The sequence below is a fragment of the Euleptes europaea genome, chromosome 14, assembly GCF_029931775.1.
Source record: "Euleptes europaea isolate rEulEur1 chromosome 14, rEulEur1.hap1, whole genome shotgun sequence".
Lineage (NCBI taxonomy): Eukaryota > Metazoa > Chordata > Lepidosauria > Squamata > Sphaerodactylidae > Euleptes > Euleptes europaea.
This window is the reverse complement of record NC_079325.1, coordinates 1,923,561-1,938,284: the sequence shown is the minus strand read 5'-3', so window position 1 is coordinate 1,938,284 and position 14,724 is coordinate 1,923,561. Positions and strand designations below refer to the sequence as shown.

Genomic DNA, 14,724 nt, shown 5'->3' with positions numbered 1-14,724 from the left:
TTGAATTGACTAGGCTTGGCATTGCAAGCTTTTGCGCTGAAATTATACACATACACTACACACACACACACACACACACACAAAGATACCAGTGACATCTATTATAATAGTGTGCACCTGTCTGGTAAACATTCAGAATTCAGGTGTGCTGAGAACATTCAGGATAACCCAATGTGATACGAGAGGACCGTGCCTGAGAAAGAGTCACTCCAGAAGACAACGGCCACAACAGGCCAGGCCGCAGGAAGAAGCAAACTCCTCTAGAAAAGGTGGATCACATGTTCAGGCCATTAACATCCTCTCTATCTGACAGCAGGTTTAAGAACATAAGAAAGGCCCTGCTGGATCAGACCCAGGCCCATCAAGTCCAGCAGTCTGTTCAAACAATGGGCCAACCAGGTGCCTCTAGGAAGCCACTAACAAGATGAGTGCAGCAGCATTATCCTGCCTGTGTTCCACAGTACCTAATAGAATAGGCATGCTCCTCTGATCCTGGAGAGAATAGGCATGCATCATGACCAGTATCCATAAGAACACAAGACAAGTCCTGCTGGATCAGACCCAGGTCCATCAAGTCCAGCAGTCTGTTCACACAGCGGCTAACCGGGTGCCTTTAGGCATGCTCATCTGATCCTGGAGAGAATAGGGATGCATCATGACTAGTGTCCATTTTTACTAGTTTGATAAATGCTTACACTGCCTATGGCCTTTTTCATCTTTTCCTCTATGGAGCATGGAGCAATTGACGCAGTCCTCTGTTTCGTTCCCAAAACAGGTAGGCTAGGATAAGAGATGGGCTGGTAAGGGAGACCTGATATCTCCTTGGTTAAACATGTGTTTTGAAAGCAGTGCTCCTGAAAATCTCCCATTCCTCCCCACACACAGATTTTTACATGCTATATATTTTGTGTGTGGGGGGAAAAAACCCTTAAAAAATCATTTTATTCATTTTAAGACAAACTATTTCAGATGACTTTTTAGTGTTTCCCGAAGTTCTCCAATTTTTCTGTGGAAAAAAATGCAAAAAAAGTCCTCAGAAGGAAACCCCCCCCCCAATTCCTAGTTTTAATCCAGGCCTTCACATCTCTAGCAGTAGGCGATGTTCAAATCCTCTGCCTGCTACCCTGGAGAGCTGCTGCCAGTCAGAGTAGACAAGATTGGCCTGGATAAATCATTGTTAAATGCATAATTGGCCCAAAGTCATTCGCAGCTTTCATGGCAGAACTACAACTAGCCATTATCTTTTATTCTTTTCAGACACCCCTACAGTCATAAGTGGGTTTTTTTTAATTCTCTTTATATATTGTGATACATTTGTATATTGTTTGTGTGTGCATTATATGGGATTGTATCTGACCACTGATGTCTGAAACATGTATGGTGTGTGGCTTTAGTTTAACAACCTTAATAGTTGCTATTGTGCTTTGTTTTACCATTTTAAATGTTTTTAACCCTGATATAAGCGCCCTAAAATAAATATATTTCAACATAACATTATTTTACCTTTCTCCGCCCAACATTTGGGTACCCAGAGCTGCAACACGAAACTGGGTCTCCCCAGCCCTAATCAGATACTCTTGTACTCCACAAGCAGCTTCTTTTAAAACTGAGACACTTTCAGGATTGTTTGTTAGCCAATACGACTTCATGAGTGTGACTCAGTCCCAAATTAATTAAGGGGATATGCCATGTAAGCTAGAGCTATACATTTAAAAACCACAAGCTTTATTAAGAAAGAACCTGCGAAGGGAAGTCTTGCTTCAATGCCCAGAGAGCCTTAGCCAAGGCAACACAATGTGAGCACAGCACGGCTCAGACTTGAATCCAGGACGGCAGGGGCCCTGAGAGCAACCCCACATCCATATACCTCCAACTCACTCTTCTGAGGCAGGCAGCCATCCCACAGGGCAACACAGAGAGCACTGCATCTTCACTGGTTGGATCTGATCATTCAGGGTGGGCCTGCATATAACACACAGATGCTGCTGCTGATCCATCTCAGCAAAGGGAACCTCGGGGAGGGGCTGTGGCTCAGTGGAAGAGCACCTGCTTGGTGTGCAGAAAGTCCCAGGTTCAATTCCGGGCATCCCTAGTTAAAAAAATCGGGTAGATGGGAATGTGAAAGACCTCCACTAGGAAGCCTGGAAAGCCGCTGCCAATCTGAATAGATGAGACTGCCTCTGATGGGCCAGTCGTCCAGTTCGCTATAAGGCAGCTTCATGTGTCCTTGTGAACCCTGAAGAGCGAGCATCCATGGCCTGCCTTCTCGGGGAAGTAAAGCCAAGCAAGTACACATGTGCAGCACATAAGAAAAGCCCTGCTGGATCAGACCAAGGTCCATCAAGTCCAGCAGTCTGTTCACACAGCGACCGACCAGGTGCCTCTAGGAAGCCCCCAAACAAGACGACTGCAGCAGCAGCATCCTGCCTGTGTTCCACGGCACCTAACATAATAGGCATGCTCCTTTGATGCTGGAGAGAATAGGTCCGCATCATGACTAGTAGCCATTTTGTCTAGTAGCCATGGCTAGCCCTCTCCTCCATGAACATGTCCACTCCCCTCTTCAAGCCTTCCAAGTTGGCAGCCGTCACCACATCCTGGGGCAGGGAGTTCCACAACTGAACTATGTGTTGTGTGAAGAAATACTTCCTTTTATCTGTTTTGAATCTCTCACCTTCCAGCTTCAGCAGATGACCGTGTTCTAGTATTATGAGAAAGGGAGACAATCTTTTCCCTGCCCACTCTCTCCATACCATGAGTAAGTTTATAGACCTCTATCATGTCTCCCCTTAACCACCTTCTTTCTAAGCTAAACAGCCCTAAGCGTCTTAACCACTCCCCATAGGACAGTTACTCTAGTCCCTTAATCATTTTGGTTGCTCTTTTCTGCACCTTCTCAAGCTCTGTAATATCCTTTTTTAGGTGTGGTGACCAGAACTGTACACAGTATTCCAAGTGTGGTCTCACCATAGATTTGTACAAGGGCAGTATGATATCAGCAGTTTTATTCTCTATTCCTCGTCTAATTATGGCCAGCATGGAATTTGCCTTTTTTACAGCAGCCGCACACTGGGTTGACATCTTCATTGAGCTATCCACTACCACCCCAAGATCCCTTTCTTGGTCTGTCGCTGCCGGCACAGATCCCATCACAGATAACTAGGCTGGTAAATTTCCTCCTCCTCTTTCTTGCATAAAGCTCTATTGGGGGAAAAGAATGCACAATGTTGTGCCTCCATTACAATACATGGGTAGGGTAGGGGAAGGAAGCGTTTTGTGGCACAGATGTACCACGTGGGCTTTCCCAGCGGGTTCAGGAGAAGAAGAAGCTGGTTTCTACAGGCCAAGGACCAAGTCTCCTGGGAGACGCGGTGGAAACCGCCTGCTTGGAATAATGCACACAGGGCTCACTTCGTGTCCGACATGTCCAGCTCAGAGATCCAAGTCCCCAACCTGAAGAAAAGGAATGGGATCGTTGCCTGCTGGCAGATAAACTTAAACAAATAATGTTTGCCATCAACTCTAAATGAAGAATGACAGTTAAATTTTATAATCATCTCAGCTTCTTTAGGACTCACTCTATTTTCTCAGGCTCATGACCCACAGGTTACCATAGCAACTAGGAAATCCTACCTTATCAGACTCTTACATTTACATTCCTCGCGGCAGCTTCCCTTTATGAATTAAATCCATCACAGTCTTCTATTCTCAGAGTAAGAACTTCTTAGGATTATCTTGCAGAAACAAGGATCAAAATGCTTGGACTGAAAACATGCAATGTAAACGCTAATTTGGCAGCAGGTTTCTTCTAGCAAAGGGCTCACCAGGGTGCAAACAAACAGCCCCCGTCCACATCTGTGGCGGCGAAGGCTCAGCCAAGGGGAGACCAGGAGCGTGGGTCTGAGCGGTGCCAGTTTCCACAGGTGACAGAAGCCATTCTTCGGCCGGGAACAGTGTGAGGCAGGCAGATTGCCTCCCACAAAGTCCGTAAGGGAAATGGCGGAGGCACACTTTAGAGCACTGGTTCCCAACCAGGGGTCCGTGGACCCCCAGGGGTCCGCGAGAACTAAATTAAGGTCCACGAAACAAAGTTATAAACCCATAATAAATTAATATTTTCAATTAAAAGTTCTCTATTATAAAATATATATATTCAAATATTATTCTAAGTTTAATGTTTAACTAACACGATCCATATCTAGCTGTTTTACCTGTTTGTTTTGTTACTGTAAATGCCAATAAAGGTTCTGTATTCTGTATTCTGTTTAACTAACAGTTATGATTAAAGTTTATTTTCAAATTCTCAGAATTTTTATTTTGAATCTTGGGGTCCCTGCACCGAACAAAAAAGTCCTAGTGGTCCCTGGTCAAAAAAAGGTTGGGAACCACTGCTTTAGAGTTACCAAGAGATGCGCTGTCAGACCTAGAGGATGCAAAAACTCCTGAGAGGAGGCAACCATTAAAGGCCACTCAGTAACTCCAACAACCAAACTCCTGGCGAAGAGAGCTTTGACTCTTGAAACTGATCACCCAGAAATCCTGTTGATCTCTAAGGTCTCAAATCCAGCTGTTCCATTGCAGACCAACACAGGTGCCCTCTGAAACTCTCCTCAAATGACTGCATCAGGAGTGGGAAGCAAAGGCTGTGCTTGAATCCAGTGCGAAAAGGGGAGGGGAGGGGGCGTGGCTCAGTGGTAGAGCCTCTGCTTGTCATGCTGAAGGTCCCGGGTTCAATCCCCGGCATCTCCAGTTAAAAGGACTAGGCAAGTAGGTGATGTGAAAGACCCCTCTCTGCCTGAGACCCTGGAGAGCCGCTGCCGGTCTGAGAAAACAATACTGACTTTGATGGACTGAGGGTCTGATTCAGCATAAGGCAGCCTCATGTGTTCATGTGAAAAGCTAGGATTTGGAAGGAGGGTGGTGTTTTTTGGGGGGAATGCATTTTAAAGGTCTACATGACAGCAAGCGTGGTGCAGTGTAATCCTCCTTGCGTCTCAGCGAGAAACACAAGGTATAAAATAAATAAAACAAACATGCTGTGGTTGAAGTGCCAAAGTTGGGTGGGAAAACCCCAGTAATCCCCTACTCATTGGGTTATCTTGGGCCGGTTGCTGAGCCTAACCTATCTCCCAGGGTTGATGAGAAGATAAAATGGGGAGGGGGCCACATGTGCTGTCCTAAGACCCCTGAAAAATGTGATTAAAAGATTTTTTTGAAATGTGAAAGATTAATAAAATATGTTCTGCAAGCAAACAGTTAAAAATCTAAGTGGTCAGCGTCACTGAGATCCCATCAAGTATGCCAATCATCATCTAGCCATGTTGGGACGGATCACACTCAAGATTCTGGAACATGGCCTTTTTTTGCATATTTAAAACAGTATGAAACACATATTGGGAGATGGAGAAAACAGAAAAATGAGGAAACAATGTACTTTTCAAGAATTTACTCCCTATTTTTCATGTGGGAAAGTTGGAAACTGTGGGTGTTTAACACATACACAAACGCACACACAACTTTCAGAACAATCTGAACTCCTTTTAAAAAAATTCATGCTGCTTCAAAACTTAGACCGAAAATCCAGAAGCAGCCATGATAGCCTTATGGCCAGACATGATTGGATTAGGAATTGCTCTTAGAACAGAGTAGGAAAACTGCTTCCAAACCCTGAGGAATATCTTCTGCAGGAATTGTCCAGCAAGCTCCTGCACGGTGGACACCCAGCCAGGTCTTCACACAACATAGCCACGGATGCCCTTTCCTACATTCACCTCACCTGCCTCAGGTGACAACCTCTTCAGTCTCTAGTCAAGCAAACCATGTCATGTTTAGAACCACACACACACACACACACACACAAGAACCTGTAAAAGACGAACTTTTAATTCATTCAACCCTTCCTTGTTAAACCCAGGAAATGTAAAGTTCAGAATCAGACAGAAGCCTTCTTGCTCAGCCTTAGCCAAACCACCATTTCAAGCCTATGCAGTTTATTGAGATCAATTATGGTATATAAACATAGGGCCAGGACAAAAACTATAGAGAAAATGAGTTATATGGCACCTTCCCTGTACCCCACTGTGTGCTTACTCCACAGTAAGTCCCAACAAACTCAACAGGATCAGGCTCTTTAGCACCAGTTAATAAAGACCATTTAATAAATCTAACATTCAGATTTATCACCATCTCATAATTACATTATGAAAATACTTATTTCCTGAGCTCTCTGCTAAACACGAGAGTTCCTCCAGTTTCTGCACACAGAAGTCTGGGAGTGGAAAGTGCTGTCAACTACAAGTAGGGTTTTCAAGGCAAGAGATGAACAGATGGGGTTTGCCACTGCTTGCCTCTGAATAGCAAACCTGGACTTTGGTGGTGGTCTCCCATTCAAGTAATAACAAGGCACAACACTGCTTAGCTTCTGAGTTCTGATAAGATTGGGCCAGCTTGGGCCATCCAGTTAAAGACAAGAGGCATTCAGAGGTGGTTTGCCATTGCCTGCCTCTGCATAGCAACCCTGGACTTACTTGGTAGTCTCCCATCCAAGCACTAATCATGGCCGACTCTGCTAAATGTCCAAAATCTGGCAAGATCAGGCTAGCCTGGGCCATCCAGGTCAGGGCACACAGACTGTCTAAGCCTGAATAATAAAACCCATCATGGGTTGACTACAGTACTGATTTCCATTTTCAACCTACATTTTATTCCCCACATACACCCGTTTCCCAACTGGTTAAAAAATACTTTAATACCTTAAGATGCAACAATCCAAGCACATTCAAATAAAACTAAGGAATTTGTAATTTTCAAATTCAGAAATACACCCAAGAGTACATTTTTAAATGCTCCCTAAGTTGCACATTAGATATACTATGTTTTCAAATTACTCTGTTTCATAAACTATGTTTCCCCCCCTAGATTTGAGTCCAGTAGCACCTCAGAGACCAACAAGTGTTTCGAGGTATAAGCTTGCAAGAGTCAATGCTACCTTTGTCAGATTGGCTCTCAAAAGCTTTTGCCCTGAAAATCGCTAAAGTGCTACTGGACTCAAATCTGGCTGTTCTACTGCAGACCAACACGGCTACCCTCTGAAACTATTTCCCCAACTTTTCCTATGATCTCTCCCCTTCCCCCTCCCAGATTTTCTTCTTCTTGGGACTTCAGTGTATCTGGAGACGTTCTGCCTCTGCTGACGCCCATGAGAAGAGAGACAGGCCGTCAGCCGTGTGGCTCCATCAGGCACAATAATTTTGCCCTTCCTCTCTAGCACGGGCTGTCAAGTGGAGCAGCCTCTTAAAATCCGCGGACATTCCCTGCTACAGCCCTTTGATTAACAGAACCGTCCTCCCCTTAATGAAATTCATAAAGCTAAGCCCATCGCTAGAGAGCTAGAGGCATGCACAAGTTTAATTTAGTTAATGCACTTTTTATTCATTATTGGTCCTCTATGAAAGACACACAACCTCCAACTTGCAGAGCACATGGCTTAATTACCCAGGCTTCACTTTTTTTAAAAACAAGAAGTATTTAAGTTGTCCATCAATACTCCGTGCGGGGCAGAGCTATGATCGATTGATGTAGTGAGTAATGCACAGTTAGAATGTCAAAGGAAGTTAGCATCATGCTGTTGCATTAGAAAGACTTAAAGGGTATATATTAAGCAAGACAATCAAACTCATTTCAACACACTCAACATTCTCTCCTTCTATTGATTTGTGCAGGCACATGCAGATTGAGAGGACGGCATTCATTATTTGGTGCATGCATTAAAAAAAAAAAGTTTCCTGGACACAGAGTCTTGGCTACTTTTGATTCAGCACAGAGAAAGAGAAAAACAAGGACGTACACCCAACCCCACTGAAAACCCTCTTAAACTGGGGTGCCTCCAACAAATCGGCAGGGTGATCACACACTTTTCCTCCCTGCATTTTCTTAACTGCTGTTTGATTTGGGGAAAAGAAAGGCAGCCGTTTCAGAAATACACTGCTAATTCCATCAGGAATTACTGCACAAAAGCTGTCACAGAAGCCGACACTGGCAGGAACAGCAAAGCAGACATCTGGAGGATGAATTTCCAGCATGGAGGAAAGAAAGGAGGCCGCATTTGATTCCTTGAAGTTTCCACACAAAAGAAAAGAACCAAAGAAACTTTGCAGACAACCTTCCGTTAATACCTGGTGATGCATCTCACACAGCCTCACTTCCCTGGCCACACAACATTTCACAGCAGCTCATTCTCTGAATTCAAAAGCTGCTTTAGAGCAATGCATTCAGCCAGCTGAAAGGCTTCTCTCTCGTTCCTGGGGTACTGGGTTTAAATTTTAGGACATGTTATTACCATTTTTTATTATTATTACCATTTAAGGAGCCCTGTGGCACAGAGTGGTTGGCTGCAGCACTGCAGTCCAAGCTCTGCTCACGACCTGAGTTTGATCCCGACGGAATTCGGTTCACGTAGCTGGATTATGGTTGACTCAGCGTTCACATGAACACATGAAGGTGCCTTCTACTGAATCAGACCCCCCCCCCCTCGGTCCATCCAAGTCAGTCTTGTCTACTCAGACCGGCAGCGGCTCTCCAGGATCTCAGGCGGAGGTCTTTCACAGCACCTCCGTGCCTAGTCCCTTTAACTGGAGATGCCGGGGATTGAACTTGGGACCTTCCGCATCCCAACCAGATGCTCTACCACTGAGTCATGGCCCTTCCCATCCTTCCGAGGTAGGTAAAATGAGCACCCAGGTTGCTGTGGGTTAAGTGTAGACAACTGGGGAAGGCAATGGCAAACCACCCCGTAAACACAGTCTGCCCAGTAAACGTCGTGATGTGACGTCAGTAATGACCTGGTGCTTGCACAGGGGACTACCTTCACCTTTATTACCATTTTTGGCATTCAAGAACTTCTGCCCTTGTCGGAAGCATCTGGGTGCTTTAACGTCAACAGAATCTTAAGCAAGTCAGGCTTCCAAAGTGTGGACTGAAAGTCTCCTGTACAGTCCAGGATCCACGCGCACTTGGGATTTTGCTGATCAATGGGAGGAAAAGAGGGAAACACACACACACACTTCTATTATCATTAGAGCACCAAGTCAGAGCCAGAAGGAAGGATCCGAGAGCATGATTCATTTCTGAAACACGCAGGCCGAGCCTTTGTAAATTCCAAGGAAGCCAAAAGGCAGAGGGCTTCTGCAGTGCCAAAGGCCACAATAGCACTGGCAACCCAGCACTGGCTTTCCCCCAAAAAACAAACGCTGAAGCCTGCTGCAGCTGGAAGACAAGGGCCCTTTGCAAGGAAGTGAGGCAACACTGACAGCGAACTTCCCTTTTTCTCCATTTGGCTCATTCGTAGCTCATGTAAAATGCAAGGAACACTGCCCAGACTTTTCCGAGAGGATGACACGGGGCTTCAAGGTCAGAAGACGGGCCTTCTTGTCTGACTTTGAACCCCAATGCACCCCCAATGGACAAATTCACACATTAACAGAAGAAACACCCCAAGAAATGCCTTGCCACACTGACCAGCTAGCTAAAGGCTCCCAGTACAGCAGGCTGACATAACCGTCCAGCAATCCCTGTGCCCCCTTGCCCGTTTCCTCTCTGCACCAATGGCTGAGCTGCTCTGATGTCACTGGCACCAGGTGAGATGTTTTGACGCTGCAGAGAGAGAGAGATCCATTTTCTTCCAGACCCGGCATCCACGGCTCAAGTTCACGCCCCTCCGTCACAACCTGGTCACTACGGCAACCTCCACCACTGATCTCCACGTGGGGCTGGTCTTGGAGAAACATCTGGAAAGTAGGGCTGGCCCAGAACGCTAAAGCAAGGTCAACGACTGGCAGTTATGGGAGAGAATGCCATTGCATACATTACTAGGGAATTTCAGAGCATCACTTGAGGACATGGAGTAAGTGGCTTGTATCCTACTTCCATGCATGGAAAGCTCATGGAGTTTCCCAGCATTCCTTAAGCATCCTCCGACCCCTGGAAAGATCATGTCTGGAGTTGCGGGATCTGCACAGAGGAACAGCCATTCAGGTGGGGCACTGCAAGGAGGGGGGAGTGAAATCATCCTCTCCTTCCTCTTGCCTTTGGCGGAGTTCTGCTGAGGAAAGATGCAGAAAGAGCAGGCTCGCCCCCTTGCCCCTCCTCCTTGCACCCCCCTCCAGGGCTGTTCCTCTGGGCAAACCTTGTGACCCCAAGGAGTGATCTTTCCAGGGGTCAGAAGGAGGTACAGGAATGAAGTGGGACATGAGGAAAGCAGCATTGGTGCACGGATGCAAGCCCGTGTCTTATGTTTGCTGATGGCCAGCTCTACTTCACCTTTCCATCAGATCTAGGTCACACATACACATGAAACTGCCTTATACTGGTCACACATACACATGAAACTGCCTTATACTGATTCAGACCATTGGTCCATCAAGGTATGTATTGTCTGCTCAGACTGGTAGAGGCTCTCCAGAGCCTCAGGCAGAAGCCTTTCACATCACCTCCTCCATCACTCCAAACAATCTTGGTTTGGAGCACCTGGAGCTGGTTTGCAGCTCATCGAATGCAGGACTAGAAGTGGCTGCTCCGGACCCCTCTGTGGCTCAGAGCGCTCGTGACCATTTTTGGCCAGTTGGATAGCAGCAGCCCTTTACTTGAGAAGTAAGATCTGGCTACAGCTGTACAGCTGCAGTTATCCAGGTCAGACAGCTGTCACGCATTGTACACAGCGTTGCCTCTGAAAGCTATTCAGAAGTCGCAATTGGTCAAAAATGCAGCTGAAGGGGATGGGTCACATACAAGAAATGCATCTCATCGGTTTTGAGAGAATTGGCTTGTCTGTTGGTCCACTCCGAGACTCAGTTTAAAATGCTGGTGATCTTCCGGTAAAGCCCTATGTGGCTTTTCAGTCACTAGCACTGCCTTTATGCAGCCACCTACCAAAGGAGAGCTTCTTCCACAGGCACACTGTTCCATGCACCCACACTTGTCTGCAGTGAAATGTGTGACCACACAGGACGGGCTTACCCGGTGTGGAATGCCCTGCTCACAAATGTGTGCCTAGCGCAGACTTACGAGGCCAAGACTTGCCTTTCCCCCCAACCCTTTCCCCAAGATGTTGTCTCCCTCCTTAATGCAGTGATTAATGCTCTCCAACCAAAGTATGTTAACCAAAGAAATGTTAATACATTTCTAAATGTATTACTGGTGGAACTGTATTTTTACTGCTTTAATTGCTTTATGAAATGCTGCTCGCTTTTAGTAAGTGTCTCAGTCTATTAATGTCTGAGAAGTTTGATGGTTATTACTGGACGGAGCCCCTCGGAATTCACCTCTGGAACTTTTCCATAGAGGGAGAAGGATAACAATATTTTAAACAAGCAACCCCCACCCCCGCCCCACCCCAGTTCTGCCAGGGAGGCCCTGCTCTGGATGCCATCTTATGAGGATACAAGTTTGGCACATTTTTGTTTGACTTTTGTTCTGGGAAGCATATTGTTCCTTGGGATTGATAGTTGTTTAAACTTATCTCAAAAAGCTGTTTAGTGAAAGGCACCATACAATGTTCGCAAATACACACAGAGATGGAATCCAAAGGGCTGTTTTTAACCTTTAAAGCCCCAAGCGATCCGGAATATTTGTGGGACTGCCCCCACCTTCTCCATAGGAACCTATCCATTCACAGTGGTCATTTTTGGAAGCCCTGCTTCTGGTACCACTGTCATCTGAGGCTACACAGGTGGGAACCTGAGAAAGGAACCCTGGCACCAAAAGTTTGGAATTCCCTCCCCAGAGAGATTTGTCTGCCTCCCTCTGTTAGCGTCTTCCGCCAGCAGGTGCAGACTTTTCCCCCCCCATTTGGCATGCCTCTAATAACTGTTATTGGCCCCCCTCCCTGGTTTTGATGCTATATGTTTATGTGTTGTTACTGAATTATTTGATATATTATTTTAAATGCTGTTGTAATGTTCACACATTTTCATGCTTGCTACCTGAATCAGGTGGAAAAGTGGCATAAAAATGTGTTAAATAAATACAGTCTCCCTGCCCTAGGCCATAAAACCTTCTGCAAAGGCCTTGGTACTGGTGCTTTTCCTGCCCTGGGCCCAGCCTGGTGGAACTCTCTCTCTAGTGAGACCAGGGCCCTGTGGGATCTAGACTTGCCTCCCCAGGCTTGCCGCGAGGTGCCAACTAGTTTTAGTATTGGGATTTTATTGGAATATATTATATTTTTATCATTTTACTGTACATTTTAATGTTGCAAGTCACTCCGGGCCCGGCCTCAGCTGGGATAAAAGCAAGGTATAAATGTAATAAAATAAAATAAATGTGAGGTCCAGAGGGTGGCTATGCAATGGAGGAGCTGTTCTCTGTACAACGCTCTAGCTAGGGAGAGATGCATCTGGCCTGTTCCTTTCCTGTTCTCAAGAACTTCTTAAGCTCTCCCTTCCCCACGAAGGTGTTTAATCCTTAAACTATTATTCTATCCCCCAGCTGCTTTTAAAATGGACTGGTAAGTTTCAGCTTGGTGTAGGGTTGCCAACCTCCAGGTACTAGCTAGAGATCTCCTGCTATTACAACTAATCTCCAGCTGATAGAGATCAGTTCACCTGGAGAAAATGGCCACTGTGGCAATTAGACTCTATGTCATTGAAGTCCCTCCCCTTCCAAAACCCTGCCCTCCTCAGGCTCCACCCCAAAAACCTCCCACCAATCGCGAAGAGGGACCTGGCAACCCTAGCTTGCTGGCTACCACATTGGGTTCGTTGTTAAACTGGATTTTTATTGTAATATGAATTTTAATTTTCTTTACACAGTTTAGAATGGCAAGCCAGCTCAGGGGCTGCCAACTGGCCAGTAAGTGAGAGACACATAAAATACATTTGTATTTATTTATTTTACAACACGGGCAGTCCACCTTTCTCAAAAAGCTTCAAGGTGGATAAATAAATATCATTGCTAGCACCCGGCAGTCGAAGCAGCTTCCAGTGTTGGCACAGAAAAGGAACCCTGTTTAAGACCCAGTACAAGAGAGCAGCCATAGGCCAAGAAGCAGGAGCCCAGATGCATCAGGAGGGTGCACCTGCGGCCTCCCTTCCTGAAAAGAATTGCCATTTCATGGCCACCTATAGAACCAAAAGACTCGTTGATCCGATGCTCCAGCAAAAGAAAGTGAAGAGTCTGTTGGCAAAACTGCAGAGAGAAACCCCTGTACCCTTTCCAAGAGAAACCCCTGTACCCCTTCCAAAGTGCTTCCAGCTGCAGCAAATTCAACTAAAGCCACTGTACTTTTCATGCATACAAAGGGGTGGGGGGAAGGGGCAGGTGGCTCTTTTGTTTTGTTTCAATTGCCACAAAGCCTGGAAGCCACCAGAACTATAGACTGTGAGAATGATTCACTGATGCTTCAAGGATAAGTTTTTTTCTGAAAGAGAAACGCACACACACATGACAAAAAGAGCATTACAAAACGGGGTCAAAAGACGTAAGAATAGCTTGCTCTTGGACTACAAAAGGCCACCAGAGGAGACAAGAAAGGCCACTGCAACTTAAGAGCATGAGCCCAAGGTCACACCGGCACGTGAGCGAACCGTTTTTAGCTTGGTGCCATCTGATCCAGGTTTCTGCAGCTCCTCCAGAGGCAACAAATCGTTGATTTGTAACTTGAACAGTAGTTAAGCTACAAGCACAGAAAGAGGCCTCCTTCCCCAGCGTTCATCCCTTTGTTGTGGTGGATGGAAGGGGCCATGGGAAGGGCATCTAAAAAACAAACACGCTCCGAAGTCAACACCCATGCAACAAACCTTGCACAAGTTTGCAGAAATGGTTCTTGGGCACCAGAGAATCCCCTTTCCTCAAGAAACCAATTGCTTGAGCCTCCACCAAGACTAAGGAAGCAACATTTGGGAAAGAGGAGAAGCTGCAGAACTGGAGAAATCAAAAGGAGGAGGACCCCCTGGGCCTCTAGAGTGGGCACTGAATGGAAGGGACAGACCTAAAATACTGGACTGATGAAGGGGTCTTTGCAGATCAGCCGGGAAAGGGGACACAGTCCCAACATCTGATGCCCCCTCTCCTGCCCATTTGAGAATGCAGGATGTTTGCAGTGACCACCTAGCCTCCATGTTGGTTCAGGGACACAACAATATTCCATGAGGAGGGCTCACATCTCTCTGGCCTACTGCCACCCCCTGCCCCTCATGTCTGCCAGATGGCAATCCATCAGCAATACCAGCATTCCAACTTGTGGGCCTAATGCAGAAAGGAGGGCAACAAAGATGGTGAGGGGTCTGGAGACCAAGTCCTATGAGGAAAGGTTGAAGGAGCTGGGTATGTTTAGCCTGAAGAGGAGAAGACTGAGAGGTGATATGATAACCATCTTCAAGTACTTGAAGGGCTGTCATATAGAGGAGGGTGCTGAGTTGTTTTCTGTTGCCCCAGAAGGTCGGACCAGAACCAACGGGTTGGAATTAAATCAAGAGTTCCCATCTAGACATTAGGAAGAATTTTCTAACAGTTAGAGCGGTTCCTCAGTGGAACAGACTTCCTCGGGAGGTGGTAAGCTCTCCTTCCGTGGAGGTCATTAAGAAGAGGTTAGATGGCCATCTGTCAGCAATGCTGATTCTATGACCTTAAGCAGATGATGAGAGGGAGGGCATCTTGGCCATCTTCTGGGCATGGAGTAGGGGTCACTGAGGGTGGGGGGAGAGGTAGTTGTGAATTTCCTGAATTGTGCAG

At 46.2% G+C, this 14,724-nt stretch overlaps 1 protein-coding gene and 1 non-coding gene across 2 annotated transcripts in view; one reads left to right on the top strand and one right to left on the bottom strand.

Moving 5' to 3' along the window:
- Positions 1-14,724, bottom strand: part of CADM1 (cell adhesion molecule 1) — a 304,386-nt gene that overhangs the window by 121,425 nt on the left and 168,237 nt on the right. The gene's annotated exons all lie outside the window — the stretch shown is intronic.
- TRNAD-GUC (transfer RNA aspartic acid (anticodon GUC)) lies at positions 4,678-4,749 on the top strand. The gene has a single exon. It is a non-coding gene; the product is annotated as a tRNA-Asp (tRNA).